The 12,574-nt window shown below is 43.0% G+C and overlaps 1 protein-coding gene across 5 annotated transcripts in view; it reads left to right on the top strand.

The window, feature by feature from the left end:
• LOC118398379 (utrophin-like) overlaps window positions 1-12,574 on the top strand; it is a 176,033-nt gene that overhangs the window by 152,164 nt on the left and 11,295 nt on the right. The window lies entirely within an intron of this gene.

Raw genomic sequence — 12,574 nt, 5'->3', positions numbered from 1 at the left:
TCCCTCAACCTGCTCTGATAAGAGGCAGGAAGCCGAGCTGAAGTCTGCAGATATCACTCAGATGATCTGCATGTGTGCACGTGTGCGTTCACTTATGCACATGTGGGATTTGGAAATGGTTTTCAGTGAGGACACGTTGGAAAAAATCAATCCACACACGAAGGCGCATCAGGCATGTTTGAGGGAGCGGGAGACAACTGTGTAAGAGAGAAACATAATCAGGAACACGGTGAGCATGATAGACAGATTGGAGAGGGATAAGAGAGTGACAGAAATATGGAAGAAGTGCGAGCCCTGTAGCATTCTATAGCCATGAAATACCTTGAAGGCTGGTCATGGCTCTGTCCAATTCGCATATCGCCGCAAGAGATCAACAAATGACGCAATCACTATTGCACTCCACTCTGCCCTCACCCACCTGGATAAAAGGAATATCTATGTAAAAATAGAGGGGGGTTAGTACTACTCCAAGCTTAGGACTCTGGTTCTGAACACCCCCATATGCAACTGGATCCTGGCGAGGGTAGGTAACAACACATCCACCATGCTGACCATCAACACAGGGGCCCCTCAGGTGTGTGTGTGTTTGGTCCCCTTCTGTACTCCCTGTTCATCTACGACTGCGTGGCCGCGCACGACTCTAACACCATCATCAATTTTGCTAACAACACAGCGGTGGTAAGACTGATCACCGATGACAATGCAGCAGCCTATAGGGAGAAGGTCAGAGACATTGCAGTGTGGTGCCAGGTCAACAACCACTTCCTCAAAGTCAGTAAGACAAAGCAGCTGATCGTGGACTACAGGAAACGGCCGGGCAAGTAGTGGAGTGGGTCGAGAGCTTTAAGTTCCTCTGTGTCCTTATAACTGAGATTAACATGGTCCAGACACACCCACAGAGTTGGGAAGAGGGCACGTAAGCACCATAAGGACCTCTACACCAGGTGGTGTCAGAGGAAGACCCAAACAATTGTCAAAGATTCCAGCCACCCAAACCGTAGACTGTTCTCTCTGTTACCGCACAGCAAGCGGTACCGGAGCGCCAAGTCTGAGACCAACAGGATCCTAAGCAGCTTCCACCCCAGGCCATAAGACTGCTAAACAAGACTGCTAAATAGCTGATCAAATGGCTACCCAGACTACCTGTATTGACCCTTTCTTGCACTGACTCTATGCACACACACTGGACGCACACACGCACACATAGCACACGCACACATGCATACTGATGACACACACTCACCAACATTCACACTCACCACATTACACGGCTGCTACTGTCTATTTCCTATCCTGTTACCTAGTCACTTTACCCCTACCTATACAGTATGCACGTAGCTACCTCAATTACCTTGTACCCCTACACATCGACTCGGTACTGGTACTCCCAGTACTTTAACTCATTATTGTTATTCATTGTGTAATTATCATTATGCCACTAGAGATTTTTTACAATCTTCTTTCGTATCTTCGAATCAAACCTTATTAGTCACATGCGCTGAATACAACAAGTGTAGACTTTACCGTGAAATGTTTACTTACAAGCCGTTAACCAACAGTGCAGTTCAAGAAGAGTTAAGAAAATATTTGCAAGTGGACTAAAATAAAAAGTATGAATAAAATGCAACGCAACACAATAAGAATAACACTAACGAGGCTATATACAGGGGGCACCGGTACCGAGTCAGTGTGCAGGGTAATTTGTACATGTAGGTGGGTGTGAAGTGACTATGCATTGATAATAAACAGCGAGTAGCAGCAGTGTACAAAAGGGAGGGGTTGCAATGTAAATTGTCTGGTGCCGATTTTATTAATTGTTCAGCAGTCTTATGACTTGGGGGTAGAAGCTGTTAAGGGGCCTTTTGGTCCTAGACTTAGCACTCCGGTACAGCTTGCCATGCGGTAGTAGATAAAACAGTCTATAACTTGGGTGACTGGAGTCTCTGACAATTTTATGTGCTTTCCTCTGACACCATCTATTGTATAGGTCCTGGATAGCAGGAAGCTTGGCCCCAGTGATGTACTGGGCCGTTCGCACTACCCTCTGCAGCGCCTTACAGTCAGATACCGAGCAGTTGCCATACCAGGCAGTGATGCAACCGGTCAGGATGCTCTCTATGGTGCAGCTGTAGAACCTTTTGAGGGTCTGGGTACCAATGCCGAAACTGTTCAGTCTCCCGAGGGGGAAAAGGTTTTGTCTTGCCCTCTTCACAACTGTCTTGATATGTTTGGACCATGATAGTTCGTTGACGATGTGGACACCAAGGAACACGAAACTCTCGACCCGCTCCACTACAGCCCAATCGATGTAATTGGGGGCCTGGTTTTCCTGTTGTCCACAATCAGGTCCTTTGTCTTGCTCACATTGATGGAGAGGTTGTTGTCCTGGCACCACACTGCCAGTTCTCTGACCTCCTCCCTATAGGCCGTCTCATCATTTCAGTGATAAGCCCTCTTTTTCTTAACTCTGCGTTATTGGAAAAAAAAACCTGTAAGTAAGCAGTTCACTGTTAGTCTACACCTGTTGTTTTACGAAGCATGTAACAAATACAATTTGATTTTGTTAGTGTCCATACTCACGTTTGTTTGTGTTCCTTTCAGCCATCTGCCCCCACACCTCCCTCTGTCCGCCTGCCCTCTCTGCTAAAAAACTCTATTATAAAACAGCTGTTGCTCGAGACACCCCAAAGTACTGTTTCACCACAGTAACGTCCTGAACATGCTTTTTGCTCTGATTACACCCTTACCTAACAATGTGATCTGCTTCGGATCGATGAGAGGAAAGAGGGAGGAAAAGACGGATGGATAGAGATTATATTTTTTTACAGGGCCAGACACAAGTGATAGGTGAAGGATGATGATTATGAGGATGAGGAAGGTTAATGCGATAGCTCCATTAGAAGTAGCAGAGTAAAAACAGCCTCCAGGCTCAAACTACTTATCTCCTCATCAGCTCAGTAAGTACACCCACTGTAAGGATTTTTCTACACCTTTCTGCTCAGGTAATATCCCATTATGTAGCTTACTTTCATTATGTTTTGACACTTATTTTCTCAAGTAGATTCTAGGGCTGGGAATTGACAGGAAGCTCACGATACGATATTGTCACCTTACTTAGGTGTCGATACGATATGTATTGCTGTTCTCACGATTCTATATGTATTGTGATTCAATACTGTGATTTTACTGCGATTTGATGTTCTAAACATCATTGCTCACCCTACGTCTGCTGCAGAGGGACAAGAGAGAGCCACGAGAAAATTAGTTTTGATCAGTCATGGAAATAAAAGTGCTGAAAACAAATTGTCTCCCTATTTAAAAGAAGATGGAGAACAGGCTGTGAATGATGCAGGTACAGCAAACTAGCGCAACATTTCTATTGTGATATTGTCAAAACGATACAATAGGATATATCGTCAAATTATATCCTGATATGTTAATGTAGATTTTGTTCCCCATTCAGTAATATATTTCCCCCTCTACACATTTATAAAAATACATTTTATTGTATTTTTTGAAAGGTAATGCTAAAACGGCAAAGTGCGTCAGACGTTTTGGGATGAGGATAAAATTTGTCAATGTTCTCCTAATTTTGTTTTAACTCCAAGACTGCGCCCTGTGTCAGTTGTAACAGGCAAATTAGCGATGCTTCCTTTAAAAGGATTAATTGCCTGGAATCTGTGGACAAACGTGTTAACACCCGTAAATCCTGTCTAAGCTGTGTGATGCGTTTGGACGACGGCCAGGCTTAACACTGAGTTCAGCATGTACTCCGCTAAGGATTCATTCTGATTCCCTTTTATGTCACGCTTAATGATTTCAATCATATCTAGGTCTGTTCCACCTACACTTGATCTTTCGAGAGTTCTTCATCTCTCCAACACCACCTGTGTCTTAGAACGCTCTTTAATTGTGTGTGTGTGTGTGTGTGTGTGTGTGTTTGTTGTTGTGCTGTGCATTTGTGTCCAGGCAAGCCAGAGAGCTGCTTATTATGTGTTATCTCCAGCCATGCCTAAGTGTGGTCATTGATGCTGCTGTAAATCACCAAGGTGCCAGGATTCTGCCTGTGCTTCCTCTCTTCTCTGTCTCCTTCTCCCCAGTAGTTCAATCCCTCTCTTTCTAACCTTCTCCCTCTGTGACTTCCTTTTTCTTCATATGTTTCTCCCTCTCTCCCTCTCGCTCTGTCCCTCCCTTCTTCCTTCCTTTTCTCCCTCCATCAACTCCGCTCTTACACACCATCTGATTTGGCTCTAGTAAAATCAAGCTTTACCTATGGGCTTAAACCAGGCTTCTCATTCAACTCTGAATTCAATTTACCCACTTTGCATCACAGAGAAAAACTACACAAAAATCCCCTGAAATGAACCATTTGATGACCCCCCCCCCCCTCTCCTCCCCCTCAAACCTCCACACAACCGACTCCATAGCACCGGTCCCAGGAGAGAAAAGGTTTGAAATCTCATCTGAAGTATGGCATGAAAGAGTTCTCTGCCTAATTTGGTCACTCAGCTTCATTGGGATGCCTGTGCTTTGTGAAGTTCTAGGCACAGAGCCCTGAACACACTGTTGCAGTAAAGCTGGCAAAATTCTACCCTACCACTGTAAGGATCGACGCTGGTAGACGAGAAACGGGTACAGGGAGAACATTTAATTAGCAACGGACATGGAACAGGACAGAAACAGCGTCTGGACATAAACACATAACACCATTAAAGCTGACACCGGGAACAAACGGGGGAGAAGACAGTTATTGAGAGGGTAATCAACAAGGTAATGGAGTCCAGATGAGTCCAATATTGCACAGCTGTAGGTAATGAAGGTGACAGGTGTGCATAATGAAGGGCAGCCAGGTGCCCTTCAAGCATGACGGGGATGGGCGCCTGCCGAGCCCACCGAGGCAAGACCTCTTGAGCCAGCTAAGGCGTGGAAACCCGACGAGCATAACATAACATGATATCTCTCTCTCTCTCTCTCTCTCTCTCTCTCTCTCTCTCTCTCTCTCTCTCTCTCTCTCTCTCTCTCTCTCTCTCTCTCTCTCTCTCTCTCTCTCTCACTCTCTCTCTCTCTCTGTCTCTCTCTCACTATTTAATTGGTCACTCATAGCGGTCAAGGTTTCATCCTGGCCCTATATTAGCACCTTCTCACACAGCTCTCCTTCCCGTTCCATATTCCCTCCCCATATCATAGAGTTGAAGTCGGAAGTTTACATACACTTTGGTTGGAGTCATTAAAACGTGTTTTTCAACCACTCCACAAATGTCTTGTTAACAACCTATAGTTTTGGCAAGTCGATTAGGAAATCAACTTTGTGCATGACACAATTAATTTTTCCATCAATTGTTTACAGACAGATTATTTCACTTATAATTCACTGTATCACAATTCCAGTGGGTCAGAAGTTTACATACACTAAGTTGACTGTGCCTTTAAACAGCTTGGAAAATTCCAGAAAATGAAATTATGGCTTTAGAAGCTACTGATAGGCTAATTGACATAATTTGGGTCAATTGGAGGTGTACCTGTGGATGTATTTCAAGGCCTACCTTCAAACTCAGTGTATATTTGCTTAACATCATGGGAAAATAAAACAAATCAGCCAAGACCTCAGAAAAGAAATTGTAGACCTCCATTAGTCTGGTTCATCCTTGGGAGCAACTTCCAAACGCCTGAAGGTACCAAGTTCATCTGTACAAACAATAGCACGCAAGTATAAACACCATGGGACCACGCAGCCATCATACCGCTCAGGAAGGAGACGCTTTCTGTCTCCTAGACATGAATGTACTTTGGTGCGAAAAGTTCAAATCAAAACAACAGCAAAGGACCTTGTGAAGATGCTGGAGGAAAACGAGTTCGATATTGACATAACCTGAAAGGCCGCTCAGCAAGGAAGAAGCCACTGGTCCAAAACCAGCATTAAAAAGCCAGACTACGGTTTGCAACTGCACATGGGGACAAAGATCGTACTTTTTGGGGAAATGTCCTCCGAACTGATGGAACAAAAATAGAACTGATTGGCCATAATGACCATCATTATGTTTGGAGGAAAAAGGGGGAGGCTTGCTTGCCGAAGAACACCATCCCAACCGTGAAGCACAAAGGTGGCGGCATCATGTTGTGGGGGTGCTTTGTTGCAGGAGGTACTGGTGCCCTTCACAAAATGGAAGGCATCATGAGGTAGGAAAATTATGTGGATATATTGAAGCAACATTTCAAGACATCAGCCAGGAAGTTAAAGCTTGGTTGCAAATGGGTCTTCCAAATGAACAATGACCTCAAGCATACGTCCAAAGTTGTGACAAAATGGCTGAAGGACAACAAAGTCAAGGTTTTGGATTGGCCATCACAAAGCCTTGACCTCAATCACATAGAACATTTGTGGGCAGAACTGAAAAAGGGTGTGTGAGCAAGGAGGCCTACAAACCTGACTCAGTTACACCAGCTCTGTCAGGAGGAATGGGCCAAAATTTACCCAACCTATTGTGGGAAGCTTGTGGAAGGCTACCTGGAATGCTTGACCCAAGTTAAACAATTTATAGGCACTGCTACCAAATACTAACTGAGTGTATGAACACGTTTGGCCAACTGGGAATGTGATGAAAGAAATAAAAGCTGAAATAAATCACTCTACTATTATTCCTATTTCACATTCTTAAAATAAAGCGGTGATCCTAACTGACCCAAGACAGGGAATTTTTACTAGGATGAAATGTCAGGAATTGTGAAAATCTGAGTTTAAATGTAATTGGCTAAGGTGTATGTAAACCTCCGACTTCAACTGTATATTATGGCTAGATGTGCTGCTTGTAAACATGTCCTGGAGAGATTTAGCTCCATTCTCCGCCGAGCTCTTATGTCATTGTCTATGGCTCAGTGATTTCAGGCATGGCACTCATTCTATAACTGAAAGAAGATTGATAGCTGACTGTCTTTGAGGTGAGAGTTGAGTATGTCAGGCGTGTGTGTGTGTGTGTGAGAGTGTGTCTATGTGCGTTCATGGGTGCATGGTTGCGTACGCTCACATGTGAAGCTCTACTATGCAGTGGAGTGAGCACTAATGGAAGCATCAATCACACCGTACAGAAAGGGGAAGAATAGAATTCCATACCTTCATAGCTTCATAGTACATTTATACCATCATAGCTCATTCCATTCCAACACAGCATCACAGCCCTTAGCCTTGAGGCAGACAGTCATTGATTGCACTGACTGACAAGTTCGACTCACTTCATCTAGTACTGAATATCATGGAGAACATGAATACATGTATGGCTACGGTAACATTTCTTGGCTCTTGTTTAACTTTAGTTTTTAACTTTATTTGTTAATACATTTTTTGGGGGCCCAACCACCACCTCTACTCTTCAGAGGACAAAAATAATCGTTCTTTTTTTTCAAACGTACATTTTACACACATTTTACATATATTTTCTTTTTTTTTAATTACAGCAATAATTAATACAGTAGTTACATAGCAAGATTAAAGTAATTATACATTTTGAAAAACATATATAGACAGTACATTATACATGGTGTTTTCAGTCATAACTAATATATAGCACATTAACTTTTAGGCCCACTCCTCATCTACTCTCAGTCCATCTACACCTATTTCCGTAAACCGCCCTCTCATGACTTTCATGTGCCATATAATAACTCTGCTGTTATGTTGCACATACATTCTGAACCTGTCCAATCACATCGTATCTGCAGATTTTAAGTTAAAGATAAGTATTTTTAACTGAAAGTATTACTATATTGTTGGCTGATTGATTGTGGTCTTCCAAATCTCCCAACCGTGCTATTTGTAGGATTAATTTTAGATGAATTCCTGAATCTGTGACCAGAACCAAGTTACATAGGGACCAATATAAAAATAAGTGATCTAATGATTGTCGCTTCATAGAAAAATCTGCAGAAATTAGATGGTTGTATAACCAATATACAGCTGAAGTCGGAAGATTACATACACTTAGGTTGGAGTCATTAAAACTTGTTTTTCAACCACTCAAGTTTCTTGTCAACAATCTATAATTTTGGCAAGTCGGTTAGGACATATACTTTGTGCATGACAAAGTAATTATTTTCAGACAGATTATTTCACTGTATCGCAATTCCAGTGGGTCAGAAGTTTACAACCACTAAGTTGACTGTGCCTTGGAAAAAAAATCCAGAAAAAAAAAATCCAGAAAATTCCAGAAAAGTATGTCATGGCTTAGAAGCTTCTGATAGGCGAATTGACATGACTTGAGTCAATTGGAAGTGCACCTTTGGGTGTAATTCAAGGCCTACCTTCATACCTCAGTGCCTCTTTGCTTGACATCATGGGAAAATCCTAAATAAATCAGCCAAGACCTCAGAAAAAACATTGTAGACCTCCACAAGTCTGGTTCATCCTTTGGACCATTTCCAAAAGCCTGAAGTTACCACGTACATCTGTACAGACAATAGTACGCAAGTACAAATACCATGGGACCACTCAGCCATCGTATCGCTATACAGTGGCTTCAAAGACGTGGCTTCATGTTTCCTGCCACAATTGCAGCAGGTCACTTTTCCACGACTTGTACATCTAGTCTTTTTACTCCTGCAAACACTTGAAATGTGTGCAAATGCTTTACAGTGATTACGCTGGTCTTGGAACAAATGCTCTGACTCTAGTTTATATATCCCAACTGCACTTAAGTAGGGAGAGATTCCATATCAAGAAACAAAAGAACAGATAGACTCTTCACATTTTCTACATTCAACACAAGATTCATCCGGCGAGCATAAATCACTCGAGGAATATTATTAATCTCTGCAACATAGACTTGGCCTAATGACCATTGTTATGTTTGGAGGAAAATGGGGGAGGCTTGCAAGCTTCAGATCACCATCCCAACAGTGAAGCACTGGGGTGGCAGCATCATGTTGTGGGGGTACTTTGCTGCAGGAGGGACTTGTGCACTTCACAACATAGATGGCATCATGAGGTAGGAATATTATGTGGATATTGAAGGAACATCTCAAGGCATCAGTCAGGAAGTTACAGCTTGGTCGCAAATGGGTCTTTCAAATGGACAATGACCCCAAGCATACTTCCAAAGTTGTGGTAAAATGGCTTAAGGACAACAAAGTCAAGGTATTGGAGCCGCAGTGTCAGATTTCAAAAAGGCATTACGGTGAAAGCAGACGGAAAATTCAGACAAAAAGTCAAAAGAGTTCCATTACAGTTTGTAGAAACATGTCAAATGATGTTTACAATCATCGTTAGGGTCTTTTCATAATACATCTTCAATAATATTCCAACCGGACAATAGCGTATTCATTACAGAGGAAAAAGAAGGAACGGCGTGCCCGCGTGACCTCGCAGTAAACAACTGATTGGCCTCAGCCTAGTCCACTTGTTGAAACAGCTCTTATTCGACACCCTTCCACAATAGAACCCTCAAACAACTTTCTAAAGACTGTTGATATCTGCTGGAAGCCTTGGGAAGTGCAATATGGCCCCATAGACACAGCACAACCTCAGATTTCCCACTTCCTGGTTGGATTTGTCTGAGGTTTTCACCTGAGATATGAGTTATGTTATACTCACAGACATCATTCAAACAGTTTTAGAAACTTCAGAGTGTTGTCTATCCAATACTACTAATAATATGCATATATTAGCATCTGGGACAGAGTAGCAGGCAGTTTACTCTGGGCACCTTATTCATCCAAGCTACTCAATACTGCCCCCCTGTCACCAAGAAGTTAACACAGTGTCCAAAGAAGGGCCCGATGTATACAGAATGGTGTTGTCTGCGTTGAGGTGGATCAAGGAATCACCCGCAACAAGAGCGACGTCATTGATATATACAGAGAAAAGAGTCGGCCCGAGAATTGTACCCTGTGGTACCCCCATAGAGACTGTCAGAGGTCCAGTTAACAGACCCTCCGATTTGACACACTGAACTCTATCTGAGAAGTAGTTGGTGAACCTGGCAAGGCAGTCATTTGAGAAACCAAGGCTGTTGATTCTGCTGATAACAATACAGTGATTGACAGATTCGAAAGCCCTGGTCGATGAAAACAGCTGCAATGTACTGTCTTTTATCGATGGTGGTTATGATAACGTTTAGTACCTTGAGTGTGGCTGAGGTGCACCCATGACCAGCTCGGAAATCAAATTACACAGTGGGATTTGAAATGGTCAGTGAAATGTTTGGTAACTTCGCTTTCGAAGACTTTGGAAAGGCAGGGCAGGATGAATATACTGTAGGTCTGTAAACAGTATGGGTCTAGAGGGACACCCCCTTTTGAAGATGACCGTGGCAGCTTTTCAATCTTTAGGAATCTCGGATGATACAAAAGAGAGATTGAACAAACTTGTAATAGGGGTTGCAACAATTGCGGCGGATAATTTTAGAAAGAGAGTCCAGATTGTCTAGCCCAGCTGATTTGTACGGGTCCAGGTTTTGCAGCTCTTTCAGAAGATCTGCTATCTGGATTTGGCTGAAGGAGAAGCTGCGGAGACTTGGGCAAGTAGCTGTGGGGTTGCTGAGCTGTTGGCTGAGGTTGGGGTAGCCAGGAGTAAAGCATGACCAGCCGTAGAGAAATGCTTGTTGAAATTCTCGATTATTGTGGTTTTATCGGTGGTGACAGTGTTTCCTAGCCTCAGTACAGTGGGCAGCTGGGAGGAGGTGCTCTTATTCTCCATGGACTTTATGGTGTCCCAGAACTTTTTGGAGTTAGAGCTGCAGGATGCAAATTTCTGTTTGACAAAGCCATTGCTTTCCTAATTGCCTGTGTGTATTGGTTCCTGCCCTCCCTGAAAAGTTGCATATTACAGGGACTATTCGATGCTAGTGCAGTACACCACAGGATGTTTTTGTGCTGGTCGAGGGCAGTCAGGTCTGGAGTGAACCAAGGGCATGATTTTTAAGATGGTGAGGAAATTACTTTTAAAGAACAACCAGGCATCAGCTGTGTAGCCAAGTGATCATAGGGTCCACTGAGCAGGCCGGGAGCTTCAGGGCTGGCCATTCAGTAGCAGCTAGCTAGCTGCGATGATATGGAGTAATGGTCTAGGGCTTACGGCAGGAATCTGATGATGTAGTGGAGAAAAGCAGTCCGGTATGCTCAGGGTTGATTTCGTGCTGTGCAGACTGGCGGGTATTATCCAGGCTAAAAGTGGCTCAGCTAAAGGTAAAGGCCTGCTAGCATCGGCTAACAACGACTAAATAGCTAGTAGCTAATTAGTTGGTTAGCATCTGATGGCTAGCTATGATAGAGGTTCTATCTGTAAGGTCTAAAAATAGCAGATCCGTATCACATTGGGTGAGGTGGGTTGCCGGAAGGTATATTTAATTTAGAAATGAAAAAAGAGATTGTACATATTTCAAAATATTTCAAAACAAATGGGGGAAAAATCAATTTACACGGGACAATACAAACACATCTGCACTGTTACGCCATCTTGGATGGAAGATGTTATGTGCCATGGAATCGGCACATCGAAAATCTCTTCCCCAAAATTGTGCAACCTGCATGGTGCCACGGTCAGCATTTTGGTCCTAAAGTAAAACTGACAAATATTTGTTTTTATTTATGCCAATTGTTTGGGACAATTTTGGTCATTAATAAAGGATAGACAAACAAGTTCCCTACCCACCTTGTTTAACCTTGCAATATTCTATCCTGTAATAATGGCCAAATATTACACAATCCAGGTGTGGAAAACCCAGCCTCATCCAGAAAGACTCACAGCGGTTACAAAGTATTGACTCAGGGGTGTGAATGCTTATATAAATGAGATACAGTATTTCTGTATTTCATTTTCAATTCAGTTGCAGAAATGTCTAAAAAAATATGTTTTCAATGTGGGTTATCGTGTGTAGATGGGTGAAAAACAACAACAATTCAGGCTGTAACACAACACATTTTGGAATAAGTCCAGGGGTATGAATACTTTCTGAAAGCACTGTAACTCGCCAGCCAAGCCATAGAATGAGAATTGGATTGGCAATAGAAATTTTGAAGGGATGGATCGAATGTGTCCTGGGAGAGTCTAGTTTCAATTAAAAACACTGCTTTCAAGTTGGCCAAATGGAAACAGTCTCTCTGGCTGTCAGTGTGGCTTTGGCAATGGATGGCACTTCCTGTGGTAATGGACAGGTGGCAGAATCATCCTACCCCTCCATGCATGTGTGATGGTTTGTTGTGGTTTAATCCCTGGGCATGTGTGTGTGTGTGTGTGGGGGGGGTTGAGTGAAGGTGATAGCTGTGGTTTAGGAAGACCTGCTACCGCATCTCAGATCATTCAAATATGACACAGAAAAACGTGGACCCATCCTTCCTTCTCTTTACATTTTTACATTTTAGTAATTGAGCAGACACTCTTATCCAGAGCGATTTGCATTCATCTTAAGATTGCTAGGTGGGGACAACCACATATCACATACAAACTACATTTTAAGGTAAAGTAGCTGAGAGGGGCTGAGTTGGATTTGGGTTTGAGCATAGCCTGAAGGTAGGGAGGGGTAGTTCCTCTTGCTGTTGTGTAGGAAAGCACTCTTTCTCCATGTCTGTCTCCTTTCTCCTACTCCCC

This window comes from Oncorhynchus keta, chromosome 19, assembly GCF_023373465.1.
Source record: "Oncorhynchus keta strain PuntledgeMale-10-30-2019 chromosome 19, Oket_V2, whole genome shotgun sequence".
NCBI lineage: Eukaryota > Metazoa > Chordata > Actinopteri > Salmoniformes > Salmonidae > Oncorhynchus > Oncorhynchus keta.
Note: the sequence above shows the minus strand (reverse complement) of the source record. Positions and strands in the feature narration are given on the sequence as shown.